Genomic DNA, 25,565 nt, shown 5'->3' on the forward strand with positions numbered 1-25,565 from the left:
CAGACAGAGCGACAGTTGGAGCCAAGATGCTGCAGACCCGGCATAACCCTGTCTCAGCAGCCTACAGGATTGATCAGCATGACACTGCAATTTGCATCTACATAGTGATGTGCAGTCCCTGAGCTGTGCTGCATTGCTGAGGAGGCAGGACAGGGATGTTCCACGCCCTGCACATTACAAACAAATTCATGTAGTCTTTCAAAAGTCTCACTTACATGCACGCCGAGACAAGCTATCACACATCCAAGATGACATCTCTTTCTTTTCTTAACACCCTATATACTGCATCGTCAACCACAGCCTACCACAACCTACATCCAACACTTTGTCCCTCACTGTGAGTTAAAGCACGACTAAGCCCAGCGGTTAATGGCTTTGTTTGGAGACGGATAAATCCCACAAAGTTCTCCCCGAGCATTTTCCTCCTTCCCAAAAGCCCGCTGCCTTGCCCGTAGCCTCTGTGACAGAATGCAACATTGTCAAGGTGCTACAGTGAGCTTAATGGAGCAGAGGGAACGGAAAATTGCCTGGATCATCACTTCCCTTCATCCCAAAGCAGCGGGGGAGATGAGATGGACGCGTGGCAGGTTTATGAAGCAACCTTCGCTGTCAACTCGCCAACAAAGCCCTGCCACGCAACTGAGACTAGTCGTGTGATGGGATGAAGACTGGCAGGTGTGTCTTTTAAATCTAAGTCTGTGTGTATGTGTGCTATCATCTGAGTGTGTACCACAGAAACGCTGGAATAATACCAAGCATCTTAGACTTCATGTGATTGGCGGCGGGGTGCAGATGATTGACATGTCGCAGTATCTCTGGTGCCTCCGCTAGTGACGCTCAAGACAGAGGAAAGCGCTCCTGCTGGGGTTCGCCTGGCAGCACAGAAGTAGGTTAACAGTAGCACTTTATGTTTACCATGGCAGCATAGTGGAAATATAGGACATAAATGGTGCCATGCCATGCTGTAATACCATAGAGACTGTTAGGAAACTGCCCAGAATTGAGCAGCTGAGATCAGTGAAACAACGAGGTGCAATCTATTCTTCTTTTCTTTGTGATTGATGTGGATTATTGAAATGTGGGCAGACGTTCCTTCCTTGCTGGTGCTCCTGTTGTGACTTACCTAGGCTGACACAAGGGTGGCCCCTCTTTATGTATGCAGCAAAAGATGTGCTGAGCTGTGTTTTATTATGGAAAATAAGAGCTGCGAGAGGGTAGCACTCCACCAGCTAATGCACGACTGGGACTTTACTAAAAGGCAGCCTGCAAAAACCCTTAGGCGCGTTCACACCGCAGTACTTTTCCCACTTTAGTTCCGATATAGTTCCGAAATGTTGCGTTCACACCAAAAAGAGCCGGAACTAAAATGAGTTCATGAGAACCTTTTCACCCCCTTTTCCGTCCCTGCTAGAGAGCAGGGACTTTCGTGGGAGAAAAAGGTTCCTATGTCTGATTGGCTGGGCGGATTGCAAACCACGCCCCGTAAAACTCCCAAAAGTTTTGTGAAGCCGCCATTTTATTATCGGATGAGGAGGTGTCGGCATTCTGGCGATTTACTCGGAAGGCTTCAGTAGAAGCTGCTGGGAGTCCCAGCAGCTTCTACTGAAGCCAGTCCCCAACTCCGGGGACTTCCGGCCGGGGACTTTGGGCGGCAGTATACGCCGTGAAGTGGTTTGCGGCCTGCCAGTAAACCCAAAGCAGAAGAAGAAGAAGTGACGTCAGCGGCTTCATTTGCCTAATCCTCCCCCAGGGATTTATTCCGGTGTGAACGCGATCTGTACTTAGTTCATGAGAACTAAAGAGTTCTCATGAACTAAGTTCTGATGAACCTTTGTGGGAAAAGTACTGTGGTGTGAATGCGCCTCTTGTCACTGTGTTTGAGGAGCCATAATGAGGTTTGTGCTCAGTAGACTAAAACTGATACATATAAAACTGTTGGATGTGGCAGGCAACTGCTGCCAAATGAGATATGGGACATTTGTTGAGATAACACATCCAGCTAGTTGTGTTCAGCTTATACTGGAAAGTCAAGCTTAGCTAGTAATGTCTTTCTGGCATACTAACAGAGCGTTGGGGAACTGAAAATTATCTTCTTGCAGTTAATGGCATTCATGGGATACTAAGGACATGATATCAAAGCAGATAACAGAGAAGTAAAAGCTTAAATGTTCTGTACACACCCGACTATAACAAATATAACAAATGCAGTCAGTGTTATTTTGATGGTGTCAATGGAGCCTGTGGATACATTATTTTAGTGCATTTTGAGAACCAAACAAAGGCATGGAATAAGAAGGCATTAAACAGGCAATAGTGGTCTAATGGGACATTCTATATGTTCCATTCATACTGGGGTCTTACACTCAGGATATCTCACCCTCTGATGCTTTAACTTTGAACTATTCTGTTTTAATGTGTTCTATGCAAAACCCCTAACATTATGTAAGTGTAAGGTTATAGTGCTTGAGCGCCCCTTTAATATCCCCACAAGTGAACATCTTTTACAAGGTTAAAAGACAAAGGTTAAGAGAGCATTTTCAAAAACACATGCGTCACACTAAAGGTCATAGATATTGTTTTTTGATAGTTGAAAATGGGTTCAGTCTGCTTCCCTCACACATGGCCAGGCCACATTTTCCCTAATGATAAATGTAGATTGTAGAGCAGGATGTGAGCTCTGAGTAATGTGAGATTAGCTCAGTGTGTAGAGGTTAGCCAACAGATCCTGAGATCAACTGCTTGCTATTAAATACTTGAGGCACCAACAATCATAATTAAAGATCTGTGCTTTACCTCACAGGACTTGCAAGAGTATAGGTTAATTATGCATTAAAATCAAACAGAAATTAACTAACTGCATATTATGACAGTGAATAGCTGGAGAAAACGAGAGAAGGTTTTACAGTTGCTTTTCAACGAGCCCTTCAGCTCAGTCTTGGCTGTGACTAAATGGCAAAGGATGGAAGAAGCACATTGGTGATCTCTCTTTTGATAGAACGCCTTGTTAAAGAGACAATGATACTATTCTGCAATTTATTCTACTGATGAAGATCTTGCGCTGCAGATTTTTGCATTTTATCAAACCTCTCACATTTGCCCTCGAGTCGCCACGAACAGGGGGCATCAATAATGAAAATTATAATAATGTCAGTTAAATAAATAAGTAAAAGTTCCCTACTGGGGCACAATCATTTCTAAGTTGGACTGTGTGACAGATATGCTGACAGAGGGATTTTAGAGAAATTGCCCATATCGTGCCTCAACTTGTTTAAATCCAACTTTCTTCCTCCAAGTCCCTCCACCCTCCTCTTCCAAGTACAATTATACATGATTTCGAGTTCTAAGCTACTCTGGACAATATTCAATATGTTACTGCTTTCTTTCGAATGAGCTCAAGTCCAACTTTATAAATTGGCCTACTTTGATCATAAATGGTCTGCTCCACTTACACTCTCAATCCCCAAATCTTCCTCTCGAACTTGTATATCAAAAATCATTCTTTCCCCACAATGCCCTTCACCTTTCTGCCACGGCAACAGAGGGGGCTGCTCAGGGTAAAGGCTGGCGTGGTGCATGTGGCTCAGCGGAGGGGGGGACTGCCACCCTGTCACCACTCGACCCCGTGCTGCAGCACCATGCAGGAGCCCGAGGGGTCGGCAGAGATGACCTGTTTCCAGTCCTGCTGGTTAATCTTCAACGTGACTCAGGCCGCAGCAGAGGTCATCCATCAAGGCTCCTCTCTCTCCGGGGCAATGAGCACCGGCATGAGGTCCACCGTTGAATAATACATGTAGCTTGGTTGAGGACGGCTTATATTACACCAACACTACTCAAGCTTGTGTGCTCATGTTCGCTACTCATCCATATTGGTGCAGGTGAGTGTGTTTGCGTGTGTTGCTTAGGGCAACCCTAAGGGGAATATGCAGCAAAATGTATGACATGTAAAGGCATGTAGTGCGCTGGACAAAATAGGATGTGTTTGTCGGCAAAGTAGCATTTTATACATCCATATCTTAACGATTGGACAGCAGCTATTTTTTTTTTTGCCATAGCCATAGAAACACATGTTGAAAAACATTTTCTATCCCAGCATATGACCAGTTTGAGTTGAAATGCCTGACTGCTAACATTAGCTAATGAGCACAACCGAGGACGCAGCTTGCAGGTGTTTTGGACAACAGAAAAATAATCAACCTAGATTCTGGCAGCAAATTCCTAAACATTATTTATCCAGGGATGGTTTGCTGAGCAGGCTGTACTACCAACAGCCTTCTTTATAGCCATAAAGCTTCACTCGGATAGCTGCTTGGTGCGGTCACAGTTTCCTTTAAATGGCCACTGAGCAGCTTCTCCTGCTATTTTCTCAGCTGGTCCGGAGGGTCAATCCGGCGACCTTTTACCCAGTTACAAAGTAAGGGATAACATTAGTGTCAGGAAAGCAGGGGCTGACACAGTTCAAATAGAAGGACCACAACCACAGACTGCAGATAATTGAATCAGGCTATGGCACATCAAAATGGATCAGAATCTATTTATTCCAAAAATGCTGCAACAACAGGAACAAACAAACGCAAACGTTTCCTTGAGGGTTGTAACCTGAAATGTTTGCTCTCTTGTTTTCTGCCATTTCCAACAAAAACACTCCTATTCACTTTTGAGTGCGATTTTTTTTTTTTTCCTTCATCAATATGAATATCAGCAGCTGTGTGACTCATTCAGCAGCAGAGTGCTCTCTCTCTCCCGGCGCTCCTTTTCTCTTCTCGGCTGGCTTGGAGCCGAGCTGCGGAGACACCCTTTAACTTTTTTGGGGCATTTCATATGCATGTGTGTGCCCATGAGTGGGTGTGCTGGAGTCACCCAGCCAGGTTGGGTATGCTTGACTGCACACACATATAGACTCGCACACAACTACAGGAGAGTGGTGAATATTTCATGAGCTGCTGTTTACTTCACAGCATTTCTAAGCTGAATGTGGAGGAGTCCATTAACTTAGACCAAATGGCGTGGGGAAAAGGACAAACACAGATAGAGTAAAGACGCCCAGAGTAAATGCACTGGGTTTTAATGCACAAGGAGAGGCCCAAAGCTAACACGGAAGCCATGCCTACTCATAATTGTTTATGGGAGCATGAGGCTTTTAACAACTTGCTAAGGAAGATAGCCCTAACAATTAAGACAAATTACATATGGTGAGTTAAAAGATATCTTTAAATGTGACTGTTTTTTGGCAATCAATTAAGTTAAAGTTACTGTTTGTGTTCAGTGCAGGATCCTTCAAAACCACATTGAGGGTGCATTCACACCAGCCTTGTATAGTCCGGTTGAATCGAACCCTGGTGCGTTTAGCCGCTAAGGTCGCACTCCTTACCTCTAACCAATTCAGGTTCCAGTGGGGACCTTTCTCCCTGCGTGTGCCTCTCCACCTGTTTCCTACTTCTTACTTGCTACCCTATTCCTTCAGCCTATCCTAGGGGAGTGCATGTATGTAGACACGTTAGTTTAGCTGCTATAGGCTTGGACTGTCGGGGGGCACCTTACTCCGTCTTTCTGGCTGTTTGTACCTGTGTACTCTGTTCCGATTAACCCAGTTTCCCCCAAATCTCTTTTTTGTGTCCATATATACGCCGGGATCCTGAGTCGAGGCTAATCCTGTTGCTGTGGTCGTGTGTCCTGGATCCTCCATCCTGAGCACTGGATCTGAGTCCTGGACTTCGGGTCGTGGGCGTGGCTGAACCTGTCTCTGTGGTCCTGCCAGACTCTCACCATACTACTTCCCTGATGGCTCCCACAAGATTGCTGACATCCTCGTGGATTAATCTTCTTATTATAGACACATGTATTTCCAAACATTTGGACTACCTATGTTGTAAATGTATTATCTTTTCGATTTACACACAGCATCTATTGCACGTCTGTCCGTCCTGGGAGAGGGATCCCTCCTCTGTTGCTCTCCCTGAGGTTTCTCCCATGTTTCCCTTTAAACTGTGGGTTTTCTCTGGAAGTTGTTCCTTGTACGATGTGAGGGATAAAGGACAGAGGGTGTCGTATGGTCATACTGATATTCTGTACACACTGTGAAGACCACTGAGACAAATGTAACATTTGTGATATTGGGCTATATAAATAAACATTGATTGATTGATGTGATTCGTTTGGGTCGGTGTGAACGCAGTCCGAGACCTCTGAAGTGAACTAAACAACCGGACTATGGTCCGCCTAAAAGAGGTGGTCTCGGAGCGCTTGCTAGTGAACTCTGGAGCGGTTAATCGCTGGTGTGAACGCAGTCCGCACCAAAACATAGGAAGTGTAGTATTTACGCGTCACAAGAACGCGGATGTCTTCAAAATCTTTAGCGAAAGAAAGAGTTTTTCGCTAAAGATTTTGTTTAGTTAAAGAGTGAAGCAGAATGAAGTGTTGAACAGTGTCGTAAGAGTAAAAATGCTCCGTCAACTATACATAAAAGTCAGAGCCACCTGTCGTCTGTGAAACCTCCTCCTGACTGCAGAACGTCTCATTATGTGTTATAATGTTTTTTAACGGACGTTGTCTGATTATATAATAATATGCGCGGGCCGCTATGTCTGTTGATCTCCAGATTAACAGCAGCATGAGAATAACCTGTCGAAAGTACCGATGCTCCATGGCGGAGGCTCCGGTAGAAATTGTCGGGATTTGCGTTTTTACCCCCCTTAATGTCTGACCAATGGTTGAACAGCATTTCCGTGCACATGACTTGTGTTTAAAGTTTATAGTCCGTTTGAGTTTTAACTGTCGTCTGGTGGGCACCTGAAAACGGACTATTATGTGTCAATGCGACCTTAGACAATTATGTTGTAAACGAACATAGAAAGAAGCAAGAAAAAGTGATAAATCCAAAAGGGAAATATCTTCTTGGTAAGATGTTAGTGTTCGAAGAACCATTTGAGGTGGTTTTACTGTTGGAACTTGCTGTAATGATTCACTATTTGTACTCCTTATTTCTAAATGCCTGCTCTTGCGCTGACTATCTGAGCAGGGCCTCCACTGTTGGGCTTTGAACGCCTCATCACAACTTTGGGATTAAGTGTCCAAAGGTCTCGGAGAAGTTCTCACCACGCCACCGCTGAGCCCGCTGCAGCTTGGCATTCGGTATCAGAGCTGAGCACACAGCCACTCCTTCAAGGTTATCTCTGTGGAGAATTCGCTGACAGCAGGATACACGTGCACACACATTTACACATGCACGTGCACTCACATGGTGACACAAAGATAGGTAGCCATTCACACAGCGACACACACACACACACACACACACACCTCAATGCGCCGCTGGGGGGGAGGTGTGTTTGTGCTGACGGTTTATGCAAACAAGTTTTTAATTGGGATGGAGAGACATGTGATTAGCAGTAAAAAAAAGTGGGGAGTCATTCCTCTGTTTTATTAGTTTGTATGCTCAAATAAAAACGCGGACATGGGCGGGACACACACCTGCCAACCCAATCTGTCTCCTGACGAGTGAAGGTGGATCTGGGAGCTCAGACGTGGTCAAGGACACCATTGTAAATTCAGTGTCAGTGAGGGTGATGAACTGGCTCTGCAATGATGTGTGTGTGTGTGTGTTTGAGATAGTAGGAAAAAAGGCTAAAGTCAATGCCGCTCAAGCAGCGTCATTATCATGCCTGGAGCAAAGAGGACATTGAAAAGTGTGTGCACGGCTGTTTATTTGAAATGGTTGCAGAGACATTGTGGAACTAAGCGTCATTACATAGTGATCTTCTAACAGTACAGCAGTGTTGAGAAACACAATGCTCTGTGAAAATCAGGACGGGCTACAAAGAACCCTGACCACTATTATTTGCGAGAAACAGAAAGGGGGAAGTCCAATGTGTGCGTTATCATCTACCTTAAGCTGTATTTCTGCTTGAATCCACACACACACACACTTCCTGTCTGTTCCGGTTTCTGTTCCTCGTAATGAGTCCCAATGACGGCTGACCTTTTACGGCCTGGGGTCCAAGGGATGAGCTAGAGTGGTGGGGGCAGGGAGGGAAAGCGGATGGGCATTTGATGATCCCATACAGAGGGTGCCAACCTTTATCCAGTTACTTTAAAGTGGCCTAATGAGAGACTAAATACACAAGAGAATAGAGAGCAAAAAGAAGGGATAATAGAAGAAAATCAGGGGCCGGAGAGGGAGGGGTAGCAGGAGGAATAAATAGGAGTGGCAGAGAACACGGCTTCTGTTACACTGTGCCAAATTCTGTGATTTTATCATCTGAATATGTGTTGACGCATAATGTGATACGCCAGGATCCACTGAATATGAATCCTGCTCAGATTACAATCAGACCTTTGAAACAGGACTTGGAAGTGGCCAGTCTCACAGTGATTACAATTCTTTGTTATTTGGCTGCAATCCACAATGAGAGCAACACGATGCAAAGATGAAGATAAAGGGGGTTCTAAACATCTTTCAGTTAACACCTCTGAAACATATATATTTGCAGGTGTGGCTTAGCAGCTATGTGAACCAATTAAATACTTTTATGTGGTCAACTATTAAAAAAAAATCACACTTAAAACGGCCTTCAGTGTAACCACCGTCGGACTGAGAGAGGTGGCAGGAAAGTAAAGGGCGGAAATCAGAAATGGCACAGCATTGAGAACAGACAGCGGGGGTTGGGGGGTGGGGTGCATGGTCTGTCACAAATAACGACAGCAAGGCCCTGGCTTTTTGCTTTATGACAAGACTTGGAAAATACTCTTTCTCAGCTGTGATTGACGGCATAATGCTGCAATGGGTGTCCTTTGGTTTTTATTAGTGATAACGTAATGCTACAGTTTTATTGAAAAAAAGATTTTCTAAAAAGTATGGCATGTTGTATGCATGTAAACAGACTATCTTCCACACCAATACATTAAATCATATTTAATATATTGTGTTGGGGTTTACAGAGAAGCAATGTGTCTGCAATTAGTTGACAGTCGCAGAGAAAGTCAACAAAAAAGGGTCCTAAACTAATTTCTCTATCTGCCCATAAAAGCCAAGATTGACTAGTGTAGGGGGCTTGGTGGTCTCTTAAGCAATAAGTTACATTTCCAACACTATAAGCAGTGCACCACAGTCCTGAACTTCCTCACGCATCTTCTGCAACCCAATTTACCGTCAGTGGTTAACTCATTATATCCTGGCTCAGGGCAAAAAGTCCCCCCACCCTCCCCCTCACCACAAATCAGTGCACTCTCTAACGGCCCGTCCACACAGCGGCGTGCGTTGAAGCTTGCCGGCGGGCGTGTCTGAGACTCGACCAACAACCAATCACATGAATCTCCCACCCCTGACACACAAGCAGCGGTTTGATTAGCTAAAGCTTGTACTGGCATATGATTCGATTGGCTGACGCTTCTGCCGAGGGTTCAAAAGTTGAACATTGCTCAACCTTTGTCGCGAGCCACGCCAGCAAAGCTCTGCGTCGCTTCCCACAATGCAGTTCGGCAAAAAGTGACGTCACCCCATTCAAAGTGAATGGTGAAGCGTCAACGCACGCCGCTGTGTGGACAGGCCGTACGGCTGAGGCATTAAAGATAAAGCTACAACTTAAATAAAAAAGTAAAAAAGGGAAGGGGTGAAGTGGCAAAGGACATTCAGACAGTAGCAGTAAAGGAGGAAGACTATAAACAAGAAGAGCAACAATTAAACAGCACAGGCAGCAAAAACACCAAGAAAATAAAATACAGGAAGACAGAAGGGACAAATAAAAACAGCAGTGCGGTAGGAACAGTGGGAGCCAGGGAGGTGGTAATGGGAAGAAAGATGGCGGCTGTAGACACAATGACAGAAAGGGAGATGACAAGTGTTCCCTGAGGGTCCAGAGTCCTGACTAATACAGAGAAGGAGTTCTATAAACAGCAGTAACACACAGCTCCCACCAATTCATTGCGCTCTGCTACATTACCTCGCTCCTCTTATCTTCAACCCTTAGCTCCTTTGCTCCGTGACCTTAAATCCCTGCACTGTGAAAACACGTCAGCGGTGACAAATGACATCTATTTATACTCCGTTCTGCCTTAAAACTGCAGGAAGCAGTTATGTCAAAACATATGCCTTCCTCTTGAAATAAAACCCGATTTAAATACATTATTGCTCGAGACACATTCAAATGTTTTAAATACATGAATTCATTTTAGGACAGCTCTGCAGATATTGAACATTGCCTGGTTGTTCAGTGGTAGTTTGGATCACCTCCAATCACACCTTCCAGGCTTTTATGTGCCGACTTCACCCTCCACATTTGCTCTTCCCTTTGAGTTTCCTCCAGGTGCTCCAGCTTCCTCCCACACTCCAAAGACGTGCATGCGAGATTAAATGAAAACTCGAAATTGCCCACAGCTGCATGCATTGGACTGTCTGTATTGGCCCTGTGATGGACTGACGACTGGCATGAATACATGTTAAAGCGGCTACGAAATTAATAATTGACAAGTCGAGATGGCTGTTTTGTGCCGCGCCCCCCGACTGCCGTCCTCCTCTCAACCCTCTGCCTCCCGATTGCTTTATTCTGGATGCTGACTATCTCTTGACTCCACATCCTCTTCCTCATCTTTGCTGATTCTTGACATAAAAGCCCAAACCCACTGTGACCCGCGCAGAACAGACATGGGCAAGTTTGCTCTAAAGTTTCTATTTAATTGCTTTGCTCTGGGTCAGGATGGTTTGACACTGTTAAAATATTGTAACCATCACTTAATGATGGGAAATTACTCGGCAAAATTCGGATTCAAGGGCTTGACATTTAGTTGTGGATAAGGCCGAGTTTACGAGTCTAGACAAATATTTTTGCACTTCCTAAAATAGGCTTAACACGCCTCTCTTTCTTCCATCTTTCTTCAAAGAGCCTCGTCTCTGCCCTGTCCCTCCACCGCAGAAGCCTGCATGCGTCACAAAACAAGTCATATTGACAGAAGTCCTCGTCAGGTTGAATTTTCTGCTTGGGGTCTGTACTCCTTCGTGTGTCTCCTCCGTCTCTTCCACTCCGGCTCTACGTCTGGCCCTCTGTGTCTGCTCAGCCCTTCAGGTTCTGCTTGGTTGCTCCTTTCACTTGATGGGACCGGTTTGCAAGTCCTTTCGTAGTTAATGTATAGATTTTGTTACAGTCCCATGCGTGTACCCTTGTGTGGAATAATATTTTCTTATGTCTGAGATGTACATTTGCAGCTATGGCGTGATTTCATTTGACAAGAGTTATTCTAGTGTTGTAGGAAAACAATCCTGCCATCAATCTAAGGGGTTTCTGCTTTGCAGTAATAACATCCACTACATTCGGCCTTGACTTGCTTGACTCGGATACACCATTGGTTGTTAGTGTAAGAAAACTGACAATCACAGGCTACACTGCAAACATTCCCTCTGTGGCTTTTTCATAACCAGAGGCTTTTTTAGTGTAGTCACTCTGGCTTGGCCCTAAATGGTTCGACTCTACATTCCTCCAGAGGACCATAAAAAAGACATAACTGTCTCACCTCAAGGGGATGGAGTCTCCTAAATGCGATTAAAGAAAAATACTAGCACACTGTCTTCCCTGACCCCTATTAACGGTCCCTGAAAAACAGCCACGGGATCTCTCCTCTAGACACACCCTGCCACTAAGCAGGACCTGTTGCTCAAATCACATTAACTAACAGCAGATGAAAAAACTCAATACACTGCATGCCAGGCTGTAGTAACGCTGAGCTGATGCAATCAGACCCACAAACACTATCCCTGCTTTTATTACGTCTCTCACAGAGGAAAATAAAAAACCACTAGTTGCCGCAAAAGTGTCCCGAGTCTTTCCTTCTATCCAGTGTTGGCACACCTGAGACCTTATTACGACTTGGGAAAGCCAGAGCAAGAGTTTACACACATTGACTTTGTAAAACCTGAAAGTGAAGGAAGACACTAAACTCTTGGACTATTGGCAGGACATAGTGATCCAACTGTGAGCAGCTGTATCCTTGTTTCAATAACCCATCGACAACACGCTGGCCCCTTCAGGCTGCGATGATCCGCTGGGAAACCCTGATCCCGGACACAAGTCATGTTGCACATCATCGATGATATCAATGTGTGTATTTTTGATGTGCGTCTTGTCAGTGGTTTTACACATCGGTCCTGACACAAGACTATACCGCCCATGGCAGTCCATCAATCTTCCCCCCGGGAGGGCATCAGTTTGTTCCTTATTCAGTTCCCCCGTGCAACGATTGGGCTTTTACCCCCTCACTTGCTTGCAGCTCCTATTCTCCAAATGTGTGTAACCAGTCACTGCGCACAGCTGTCATGTGTCTGGTGGAAGTGGTGTGACTGACATTCATTGTTCAAGATTGAATATGCATTTCTCCCTCCAGGACTGACACATGCCAAATGAAGGACATTCCCCTGATTGATGGCAACTATTTACAATAGATCTCTCTCTGTCTCCCTTTGCTCTTGTACAGTCTCCATTTGTCTTATTCTGCCATGCTGACCTTTGACAGGACCAGAGCTCAAATCTAACACCGGGTAAACAGAGGGGAGAGGAGATTGAATGCTGAATTGGAAATCTCTTACAGTTCAACCACATTTAAATCGAGGGGTGAACAAAATGTACTGATTTCTGCAGAACGTATGCATGGGCACAGGGATGGGGGAGGGAACAGGAGGGGTCAGTCCTGAGCATCAAGGCGAGATGACACAAACATAATCAATAATGCACTGCCTATTGTGTTTCAGCACTGCAGTCGGCCCGGCTCCGTTCCATTCCACAGGGCAGGAGCGGCCTGTGCTAAGTCAACAGTCATGATGAAAGATGGGCCTTCTCCAATTCGACGACAGTGGAAACAGCAAGGAAGGGGGAGATGGGAAGATGGCCCGAGCAGATGAGAGGGAACGTGGGCGGACTTGGCAGGAGAACGAGGCACAGAGGGAGTGCCTGGTTGCCACTGCTGCAGATGTTGTTTGTGAATCTTCACACAATGTTGCACTCGATCCGCAATCCACCAAAAGAGGATAAGGTTATGGCCCGGGGCAGAGGCAGTAGATAGTAAAATAGTGATGATAATAATAAAGATAAAAACACCATCTTTCCTAGTACACTCAGCATGGTAAATACTTCATTTGATATATTACATTTGATGTATTTAAATAAGTCTGACGTGTGCCCCTTTTTGCACTCTTTTCCCAGCTCTCCTGCTTCCCTGCCGCATCTTATCAATACAAACCAATCCGAGCAAAGAAATACTTCCTAAGGGCTAATCCACCCCTCAGGCAACATCAATGGTCTCATCTTCAACTCTGCAAACCAAAACCCTGGCAGACAAAATTGCAGTAGTCTGCATTTGTGTCTTCGGGATTCTATCTCTCATGCGGATCATTGTTTATCGGCCTGGAAGAGCATTAAAATGTACTATCCACACAGCAGCCATATCCACAGATTTATAACTACTTCACATACAATTGAGTTATTTCCAATGCTTCGTTTTGTGACCATTCAATGGGCATGGTGACAAATGGGCCATTCTGTGTTATTGCTGCTATATTGCCTTGTAATGCAAATGGTTGTGCGTGACTTCCAATGAATTATTGATCTGCTCATGTAAACACAATAAAAGGACATCTCAAAGCACACAGGATATGCGTATAGAGCACTAACCTTATGTAAACACAGACCATATGGAAACTACTAGACATGCAAGATCATAGAAAAAAACGTAACCATAAAATACATTCACAAATTAAAAACTCAACCACAAAATAAACCATGAATTAAATTCACACATTTATTGTGAATTTATTTTTGTGGTTAAGTTTTTTTTTTTTTATCAAGTATCTTGAGATAAAAGCAAGTCTTTTTTGTCACCTATCCAATTCAAAGAGCTGCTTGTTTTAGAAATTCTTATCACATTCCTGAGAATACATGATCCTGGAGAAACCTACGAGGCACTTTTTGTACAAAGTACACATTGATCTTAGTGCTGCTCAGCTAACATTGATCTAATGCCAGGTCTGTGAACAGGCGGGCTGCTAGCTGGGTCCTCGTGTGTGAGTCGGTAATGGTCTAGTTTGAATTTTGCCTGTTCTGGGGTGGAAATCTTTCCCCCCCTACGCTCCCTTCCTGCCTCCTCAGTCTGTCAGATCTGATCCTCCCTGTGTGTCTGCTTCTGTTCCCCTTCCTGTCGGTGAGCTGAGGGTCAGCAGAGGGGAACTGGCTCCCATCGTCTTGGCCTGGTAGCCTGGCTCCCCACAGCCTAGTCATTACTGCTGGCTAGCAAGCAGAGAGCGAGGGACGTCTGCGGCTGCTCTTCCCTTTAACTAACAAAGAAAAACACCGCACGAGTAACTGTGGTAGCAGCAGCAGCAACACAGAGGCGCAGGCTCCTGCTGGACCCATAATGGTGCTTCCTCATTATATGCTGTCTCCGGGGGGGGGAAGATGTCCACACTGGGCTACAGGTTCTTTTAACTAGACATTGTGAGACTACAGGGGTAGAGAGGAAGGAACACTATGTGCACGACGTGACACAAGCCACTGCTTTCAATTATTTGAATGTAATGATGCCTGTGTGTGTATGTGTGCATATGTTCTGTGTTCAGCTGGAAGTTGACAAGCTTCCTTAATGTCATGTTATATTTTTGTCAGTGCCGGGGACGTCAGAGGGATTCCTCAGAGGGAGGAGGGGGGCATGAAATGAGGTTTGACTTGATTTGATTCCGGTGGCTCCATTGGAGCTGGGAGCGACATGGGAGGGAGGCAAGACTTACACAGCCTATGTACTCCAGCGTGCATGGCTCAAACCAAAGCACATGATCACAAAAAATATACATCAGGCCAAACGCAGAAACACACATTCTGCTTACTTCAAGACCCACAAGTGTGTGGTACATGCAGCGTTTCCTAACAGTTGGCAGTCAATTTCAGTAAAGGCGGCGGGAGGGAGGCGATGATATTGTATGTTTATTAATGACTTGTAAAATACTCCTAAATCCTTTGTCTACTAGTTGTTTGACAGCTTTTTAAATACATGTTATGTTGTGTATCCATATTGAAGTGGGCTGTATTTTTGGCAGCAGATCTGTTGACATTTAATCTAGTCAGCTCAATACCTCATCTTTGCTCAGTCACAAAACGCTCACTCTATTATAAGCTAATGACAATAGAGTTACCCAACTTTATCATGCAAATGTATGCCATATTATACAGTAGGTCCAACGGATCATCACACTTTTTTTTACAGATATACCATCAATTATCTCAATACCATCTATGAATCCAATGTTGTAACTGTACTGAACGCATGGCAAAGAATAGTCCGTCTACATCCAGGAGAAAACATTACAACATCTGTAAGTCCTAATGCAACCCAATGCAATAGCCCTGCGATTTATACTATTTTTGTATATAATATATTTTCATTTGACACTGTCAGAGTGTTGTCGCCTCAACTCAGTAGTTATTTTTGAGGCTGTATTTTGTGCTGGGGCTGTACTGGATTACAATATGTTGTCAGGGTTTTCATTACTTTCTGATACAACGGACCTTGGTATTGTTTTGCTAAATTATGTTTTTTTGTTTCATTTGACAACATAAATGAGGCGCCATCTATTCTAACCAACTGTAGCCTCAAAACTGATGGCATTGGTGTTCGATTCCAACCAAGGGCCTTTGCAGAATTTCATCCCCACTCCCTCTCCAAGCCATCACTATCAGATAAAGCAGAAAATACTAAAAGAAGATTAACACAAAAATGATTGTTGGTTTATTGTTATTGTGTCACCCCCTGCTAAGCTTTGATTCTGCACACATGTTCATGTCAAAGATAAAGTAAAGCTTTAAAAAGAAGGATCCGATCCCCCACAAGGGATGTATTTCGATTTAGCTATTTTTGCTAGAATAAAATGTGGGGGTTGTGTTCAAAAAGATGTGATGATTGACAACTTAAAAACATCCACATGTACCACTCCACTGGTGCTACACAGCAGCAAAACTATTTTAGAACTCTCAAAAATGACAGAAACATTTCAAAACTTCTACACATAATAAAAAAAGAATTCAACTTATCGGATGATAAAGATATCCACAGACAGCTGATGCTTGCTCTCAAAAATGAGCTCGGGTTACTGTGAACATACTGGGCTTTATCACTAGCCACTGGTTTCAATGAGGCTGCAGTACGATGACTTTTAGTCTTTCTTGATATGATTAATTTCTTATCTATTGTTTTGTATGATGTGCTTTTTTAATTTTGAACTGTTTTTATTTCATTTTGTATATTTTGTCTGTCGTATTGACTACAATATTGACCTTCTCTATGTTAATAAAATCAATAAAAAATTATCATAGACAAGGACAGGTGCTTGCAAGCATTTAACTTCACATTGTGTTCATTTTAACTACCCAATATTCAGCCACATAGACTTCCATGTGCAACGTTGCCAAACAAAGCTTGAAAATGTAATTGAAGGTACCAAGGATAAATACCTGTTTACTGCATAACAGCAGCAAAATTAAATATATAAAACCCTAATTTACTTGAGGGGCCATTCATTTACTCCGACCAGCTGCGCAGTTCATATCAGTTCGTGGAGAAATGCAGAATCTGCGAACAGCTGCTCTCCTCGTTCCCTCAGTAACTCATACACCAGTAAAACACAGCAGACACCAGTAACCTCGCCACGATCCAGGCGCCCCCCCACCACCCATATATGTACTCAAGTCACGCAGTTGATCTTTGCCAGGTTGCAAACTGAGACCTGCAAAGAGCCGCCCTAAGACCAGAGCTCTGACCCCTGGTAATGGGTCTCTGGGGTGAGGGGAACCTATTCTGCTGTGTACAGTTGTAAACAGTCTGGACCATCCCCCTGGGACTGACTCCTACATGTTGCAATCTCCATTCACCTTCCCTCCCACCCTCCACCGCATTGAAGCAAAGTGACGCTGTTGCCAAGGTTACATGGGGCTGAAAAGGGTGGGGGGGGGGGGGGTCGTTTGGTTGTACAGATGAGGTGGTTTGTTATCTGCCTGCATGGTTGATGTGAAACGAAATGTGTTGTGGCTTGGTGGTATGGGAAGTGATGGGCTGATGGAGGTATAGGAATGTAGTTATGGTGTGAGTAAATGTATGTTTCTGAGAAATTGCAAATATATCAGCATATATACGTGTTGTGTATGTGTGTGTGTGTGTGTGTGTGTGTGTGTGTGTGTGTGTGTGTGTGTGTGTGTGTGTGTCTCTAAGCAGAGCAGAGGTTAGGGAGGCTTAGCAGACTGTGGAATGTAAACTAGCCACTGCAGCAGTCCTGCCTGGCCTCAGTCAGACGCCCCCCCACCGGGGATCCAGCGTGTTTCCGTGCCCCTCCACCCTTCCTCCTCCCTGACAGGCATCCAGCACATAGGGCCGCCGTCGCTGTTAAAACTGCACGCATAGCACCCACCTTGCATTCCAGTTGCCACGGTGATCCGCTCTCCTCGTCTCTCTTTTCCAGCATGTGCGGAGAGTTTAACTAAATCGAGCCGTCTCTTACCGTGCATTATCTTTGATACCTGCACCTTGCACAGCCGCAGCTATCTCCATAGATGATTGCCCGAGGGAAGGTTCAGAGCTTTAATCTAATCTGATGACAAATGATTCGATTAGCTTGGCCACTGATTAACCTCCTTCTCTTTGTTCTGCGCACCTATAGCTGAGCAAGTCTAATTTCCATCCCCACGTGGCCCCCCCCCCCTCCCTATGTGGCTCTCCAAATGTCAGTGTTGCCTGCGTCATGTGTCACTGACTTGATGCATTGTGTTGTGCTGTGTGTATTAACAGTGGCTCCGCTGCTCCCATGGCTCACCAGCCATCTGCAGCACACTGAAGGACACATGATGATGAGGGCTGAGTCACCCATTAGCCCAAATTAGAGCCATCCTTCCACCATTCAAGACAGGGCCGTTGGCGATGCCACGCAGTCAAAGCCATTACGGGAAACACGCGCTAAACTGATTTTGCTCTGCAAATACCATTAGCTGGTGCCCCAAGATTATAAATATCCGAACTCTCAATCTGACGAAGAAAATGGGCTAAAATGGGAAACCGTGTTTAGAAAATCCTGCATCAATGTCATGGACTTCTTCACTGGTAGCCAGAAGGCAGAGCCAGGCGGTAATGGCTACAACCAGCTGAATATGAAGAAACAAAGAAAAACAACCTCAGTGGGAGAGGGTTTACATGGAAGGCGATCATTTTAAAGACGAAAAAACTAATTCAACTTTGTGTTTAGCAGAGTTATATGCACCCCAGCTTTACATAACTTTAAAACTCATTGTTATAAACCTAATTTGAAAGTTTGAAGCAGCGAATAAGTGCTTCCAAAATGGCAACGATAATACTGGGCTACATTGTTGAAATGGCATTGGTTTAGTACACAACTGTCCTGCATGTGGGCCAATTTGTCAAAACAACATTGTGTCTTCAGGCCTGGGGAAATTGCCATTTTGTCCAGACAACCTATTTTGATCCACTCATGTTTCCGTTTTGTCACAAAAGCACCCCAAACCCGCCGCCTCGTGCACCATTTCCTTTACTTCAGGGTTTCTGTAGAATGCCAACAACTGTTGCCTAGCAACTAAATATTCACCCTGCAGAAATCTGCTAGATTATTATTTCTCTCCAAGTTTCACATTTCTGAGAGAGAGAGAGAAAAAGAGAACTTTTTGTGATTTCAAGTTTACAAATCCCAGCGGTGCACAAGCAGTGGTATGCTCTTCGAATGAAATGCACAACCCTGCGTCACATCTACAGGGGGAACGGAGACAAGTATTTCAGGGCGGATGTACTAATTAGACAGTGTTCATAACCACCCTGAAACCAACCTATCAGTTGTTAAAACCATAACTGATAATCTGCTGAGAATGTGAATACAAATGTTTTATTGACCGTTGATATGAACAAGCCAGAATGTACTAGGGTTGGGAACCGAAACTCGGTTCCAGATGAGAACTGATAAGAAAATGCTGGGTACCGGGTACCCATACAAAATACATAATTTTGGTTCTGCTTAACAGTTCTGCTTAACGGTTCCTAACCGCGGTAGACCCTGTATTCCACCGAGTCCGTCTGCGCCACGGCGACCCGGTGGAATACAGGGGCGGACTGGCCATATGTGTGTTCTGGAGAATCACAGAACGGCCGGTCGTCAGCGGGCCGTTGGCGGCCGGCTCGGTTCGCTGACGGCCGGCACCGCCCTTCATTTTTTTTAAGCGGCATCATGTAGGTTGCGCTGACAGGTGACAGATGTCCACAGTTTCCCCGCAGCGAGGCTCCCCCCGTCCTCCCGTAGACAGTTCACAAGCTCCAAACACCAAAGATGGATCGCGGTGAACGCTCTTAAGTGAGGCTCCACCACACCAAAAAAGAAAAAGACAAGGCACTGAGCTATGCCTGTGGCAAGTTAACAGCTTGCCACAGGCATAGCTCAGTTAAAATAAAGCACAGCTATTGTGTAATACATTTGTATTGCATGTATTTTTTTTATTTGTAAAAATGTCAGTTAAAGCTTAAAAGAATAAAGATATTTTTGTTATCTAAACGTTTGACCTCTTTCTTTTATAATTTTGGAATCGAAACGGGTAATCGATAAGAACCGGAATCGATAAGCAGAATCGGAATTGATAAATTTCAGACGATACCCATCCCTATAATGTACAGAGGCAATTATTTCCAACATTATTCGTGATATGTCTCTTTACAAGTAATACATCTAAAGTAGACTCACTTGATTTCATCTGATATTGTACTTTTGGCGAACCAAGTGTCAGTATTTCAATAAATGAAGTCCCATTTAGTGAACTCTGCATTTCTGTTGCAGTCATATTTCAACTTCCTGTGTTCCCGTCCAAATGCTCCAGGACTGAACTTATTTCCCCCTTGAAGACTGAACGTGTGTCTGTGGCAGTGTGGGCTGAACTCTGGACTTCCAGTAATATGTCTATTTATTCAAGACAACAAAGGCCTCTGTGATAAATACCATTGAGTGAAGACTCACAATGCACACAGTCAACATTGTAGTAATGTTTCATTTCCAGTCTGAATGTGTATCTGGCACCGCAGAACGCATCTCCTGCCACAGACAGCAGTGTGATCAGTTTATTTGTGAAAAAGCTTCTAACAAGTGGCATGTAATGAAAATGTCATGCTAATTGGTAACTGAGCTTTTCGAGGAAAAAACAGTTTTGCTTAAAGGCTTATCTTTGATATGTGTTCACTCTACTGAACAACATGTTTCTTTGCTGTTTTTCTGTGTTTATCTGTTCTGCTGGGGCATTTACTTTAATGGTGGTTTCAACAGTAGTGCGGCTTGATACTGTAAAAGTGAGGCAAAAACTATTGAACACATGGAATAATTAGAGGGTTCTATTAGAGGGCAACAGGTTGCAGAGAGGCCTATCCCGGCAAAGGACTGTGGAACGTAGTCACATACCTACTCCTCACGTCTGACCAATTCCAATTAAGGTTCCAGTGGGGACCTTTCTCCCTGCGTGTGCCTCTCCACCTCTGCTTCTTACTTGCTACCCTTTTCCCTCAACCTATCCTAAGGGAGTGCATGTATGTAGACACGTTAGTTTAGCTGCTATAGGCTTGGACTGTTGAGGGGGGCACCTTACTCCGTCTTTCTGGCTGTTTGTACCTGTGTACTCTCATGTTCCGATTAACCCAGTTTCCCCCAAATCTCTTTTTTGTGTCTACATATACGCCGGGATCCTGAGTCGAGGCTAATCATGTTGCTGCGGTCGTGTGTCCTGGATCCTCCATCCTGAGCACTGGATCTGAGTCCTGGACTTCGAGTCGTGTCTGAACCTGTTGCTGTGGTCCTGCCTGACTTTCATCATACTACTTCCCTGATGGCTCCCACAGGATTGCGACATCCTCGTGGATTCATCTTCTTATTATAGACACATGCATTTCCAAACATTTGGACTACCTATGTTGTAAAATGTATTATCTCTTCGATTTACACACGGCATCTATTGCACGTCTGTCCGTCCTGGGAGAGGGATCCCTCCTCTGTTGCTCTCCCTGAGGTTTCTCCCATGTTTCCCTTTAAACTGTGGGTTTTCTTTGGAAGTGTTTCCTTGTACGATGTGAGGGTCTAAGGACAGAGGGTGTCGTATTGTCATACTGATATTCTGTACACACTGTGAAGTCCACTGAGACAAATGTAACATTTGTGATATTGGGCTATATAAATAAACATTGATTGATTGATTAATAATAATATTTCCATGTTTAGCTTCATACAGTCACCAGTGCGAGTGACAGTTTATCATTTACATAATGTTCATGTTCAAGGTAACACAAGAGACAAAAAACACAAAGATTTGACATTCAGGAAACATAAAGTAGTTAATACAAACACATTTTTCTTGAGGTTAGGAATTGCATATTTCAAGGAAGAACTATTTCTATGTTTGGCAATAGCTGCCAGGCTTTCTAAAATGAAGATGGATATGCTGGTAAAAAGCTGTGTGTGAATTTGATGTTCTTTTCAGTAAAACTAATTTAGCAACTTCTGTATAAAGGTTAATGATGCATATAGAGTTCTGAAGCTCGGCTACATTTACATATTTTGACTTTGTACTCTGGGAAGTCAGAGAATAAGAGTACCAACACAGAGTGTAGGAGCCATTTAGGGGTGTTGTTGGTATGTCAGTTTATTTATATTTATACTACAATACTATTTTGAACACTTGGTGGCGGGGTTTAGCTGCACCGGGTGTATAAAAGCAGTCACAGGTGACAGGCAATGACGTGGACACAGGAGGAAGAGCATACCGCTTCCATCAGCAAGAACAGAACGGCAGAACGGCACCAGCCCAGCAGATGCTCATACCACAATCATTGACACAGTGTAATAAAACCTTGGTATGTAAACGCAACATAAATCATCATTCTAAACTGCAGCAAAAGACCGGAAATCAATCTGTTCGTGTCTACGTCAGGATCACTCTGAAAACCTTCTGTGAAAATAATGGCAAATATATAGGACATTGCAACATGGAAATTGCCATTACACAGAGAACTAACTAGAGGTTCTGTTCTTTTTTATAATTAATAATGTTCTTTTGGAACTAAATTAGTATGCTTATCAGATGAAGGCTCTTTGCAAGGCCGCTTACTAGGATCATGGCGTATCAATCTCATGCAAAAATATGAAAATGACTTACTATAGAGCAGGTTTGGAGCTAGAGAGCAAACGAAGAGAGTCAAAAGTTCATGTGGCGCCTCTTAGTGAAACGTTTTCTCATCAGATCCTAAAGTCATTGTCCCATCAGAGACATTATCTCAACGCTCCTCAGCTCCAAACTATATGTGAATATCAGCAAACCACAACCACTGAGGGCGTGAAAGCTATCCGAAATGGCCACACCAATCTCTGGCTGTCACACCTTGTGCATTTGCACTAATGCAAATATTTATCTGAATTCACACTTGGCTTAATTTGACAAGAGCAAGTCAGTCTTGAATGGCTTTGGATGCAAAATGGTAATTATTCCTAAACCGTGCTGGAATAATGAACTCGTTAGCATGCTCAGCCTCCTGGAATTCATTACCCCGCTCTCATGATGGAGCAAACCCTGATCTGTCTTCATTCCCAACTGCTCAACTGGGACACACTCTGAATCAAACAGCCATGTTGTGACATGTCCAGCGAGTACTCACATGTACAGTAGACACACATGTAAAAGCTCATCTAATGACGCTAATCCGCTTCCCACTGTCTCATGTGATCGCACATGAAGAAAAGCATGATCCGTGCAAATCGGAGGAAGGCGGTGCAGGAAAATCATAACTGGTGCTTTTTACTCAGCCCTTTGAAAGAATGTGAGTGTGTGACAGTTTCAAACCAACTGTACATATCATGTCACTAATTAGACGACATCAAGTCCTTTATTTTTCTTAAATGGAGGGAAGATAGCAATGTCACTAGTAGGGGAACTATTTTCGAAATGGTTAAAAGCTCTCCAAAGAAAACTTCCACCTTATGGATGGATTTTCAAATCAATATAACCAAATCTCATAATAAAAAAAAAGAAAGACTGAAGACACTAAAGACTTTGAATTTCAGTAATCCATATTGTAAAATCACATAAGGCTATAAAAATGTGAAGACCAGCTCTAGTTTCTGTCTCACATTTGAGAATACAGGAGCTGATATGAGACCGGAGGAAGTGTCTTTCTTCCTCTTTCTGCTCTTTTTATAAACAGATGTTCTTGTGGTTCCTGTTCAGGCCAACAGACAAACAGAAGAGTCGTGCTTTCACACTAGTTTTTAAATTGAATTTACATAATTCAGACTTAAAAATAGCCAGCCACAGTGGCTCTACAATGGGGGGGGGATATTTATACAGCATTTGATGATACCTATTGACAAAAAAACATCTGAAATAAGTAGCAAACAACTCCATATGACAAAATATGCAAGAAATGGAGTGATGTGTAATACCCATGGATGTAACTGGATACAGCATCGGAGGCGGGGTTTTGTTCTTTCCTATGAGAGCTGCTCATTGGCGCATGAGGACAAAATGGCCCAACTTTAGAGAGCGAAACGTCAGATTACCCATCATGCCTAGCTGTCAGAGCAGAAGAACCCGTATGTGCGCTCACAGAGCATGCACCCCTTAAGCCTCGCCCCCCGAGCTCCCACTTTCGGCTCAGTAGAATGAATGTAGATTCGGCTTTTAGTGCATTTTACAACGTTAAGGACCGAATGATTCTAATAAGGGCTATAAAATAGTTCATACTGGGTAGTTTATTTAGTTTAAAAAAAATGATCCACCGATTTACAGACGTCTCTTTCCCAATGTTAGTCAATGGGGAAAAGTATTTCTGGGCCCAGTGACGCCACGGACTGATACGGAAATTGTAGTACCGCCGTTTGGACCCAACGAATATTTTCTTCAGAGTCCGGTGCACTTCCTGGGGGCTTGGTAATACCCGGCAACCTGCTCCAATGAAATAGGAGGCAGCATTCGAGCTCACCTACTGGCTCCATCCAATCTAAAATAAGTCATGAATTATACAAGAAATAATATTGTTATAACATCAAGGCAAGAGTAAGCTAACATGGGTGCTATAGTGACTCAGGGATCAAGTTCTATTAGAAGACATGACGGGCTGAGGCTAGTCAGTTAGCATGCTAATTTCAGTAGATATGTTTGCAATATAATCAATAGATAATGTTTACACTCTAACCTAGTCACATTCTGTTGACAATGTTCATTATTTTAAATTATATAAACTTGAACCTCAGAGCCATATCTTACACATTTCACTTGTGAAAACATCTACTGAACTTCACAAAAAGTGTATACTGGCTTGTTATTACCTGAATCATTGCCATATACACTGTAGCTAATGTGCACATGACACTAAAGCCTTGAATCAAGTAAACTGCTCTCAGAGCACCCAACCAATTTGTATTCTGCTTTTTAGTCTTGTTTTTCTCATTTGTCTTCTCTACCGGCTGGGTCAAGGACAGATCAGGGTGCGACACACTCCCAGTCAGCATTCGTCCCTTTTATCTAAGGAAAACGCTCGCAGGCACTCGGCCTGTTTGTCCTGCGTTTGAGTCAATCACACCCCCAAACAGGCTCACAATCAATGCACACATTGCTGATTACATTTCAGATGGGTATTTGGGAGGTAAACATTTGAATGACAGTACAAACAGACAGAGTACTGTGACAGACACCGCTCTGTGCCTTGCCAAGTGTCACACAGACCGCAGCATCTGTAGATTCACACATTCACAACCGCCGCGCAGCTATGCCAGTTCCTTGTAAAGACTCCTATTTATGCAGTATTGCTTCCCTTTAATGTTGGCAATTTACGATGATAAACTAATTCCATTGTTGCCCTCCCTGTGACTTACTGGAATAAAAGCATTGGATGAAAGCCTAATATCTGTAAAATATTACACTGTTTTTTACTCAGCACCTGGAAGTGGGGAAGCTTTATTGGGGTTGTAGTGTGTCTGGTGACAGCTGAAGAGATTTTCAGCACAGCGGAGTTTAATGGAAACAGCTGGGCAGCATGTGGGTTAATGTAATGGCTTTGCATGTTGAGCAGAAGTGGCGCTCAGCTATCAGAGAGTCATCGACGGAGCAGACCCGCCGCTCCATCTCTCTCCGGCTCTCTGGCCCCATATCTCCAGCTCTCTTTTCTCACTCCCCTCTAAGCACCCATCAATTGAGGCAGTGAAGCCATCAGCGCCCACGCTTAGCCCGCCTGTCTCATTGCTTGGATAGCCGTGTGTGTGTGTGTGTGTGTGTGTGTGTGTGTGTGTGTGTGTGTGTGTGTGTGTGTGTGTGTGTGTGTGAGTGAGAGAGCTTTTGCGTTTGAGGGTGCTTGTGTGTGGAGCCCCTTGATTGGACTCTACAGCAGAGGCTGGGACATTAATGAACACTGCCTGTCACAGTCACAGTCCTCTCTGCTGATCTCTCACCCATAATTCTGGGCGATGGATCAGCGTAGCCGGATCTAAATGGGCTCTCTTTTTGCTTTTCTCTCCTCCCCGCTGCCTGCTTTGC

At 44.0% G+C, this 25,565-nt stretch overlaps 1 protein-coding gene across 1 annotated transcript in view; it reads right to left on the reverse strand.

The window, feature by feature from the left end:
- fut8b (fucosyltransferase 8b (alpha (1,6) fucosyltransferase)) overlaps nucleotides 1-25,565 on the reverse strand; it is a 93,208-nt gene that overhangs the window by 45,433 nt on the left and 22,210 nt on the right.

The sequence above is a fragment of the Gymnodraco acuticeps genome, unplaced genomic scaffold (genome assembly GCF_902827175.1).
Source record: "Gymnodraco acuticeps unplaced genomic scaffold, fGymAcu1.1, whole genome shotgun sequence".
Classification (NCBI taxonomy): domain Eukaryota; kingdom Metazoa; phylum Chordata; class Actinopteri; order Perciformes; family Bathydraconidae; genus Gymnodraco; species Gymnodraco acuticeps.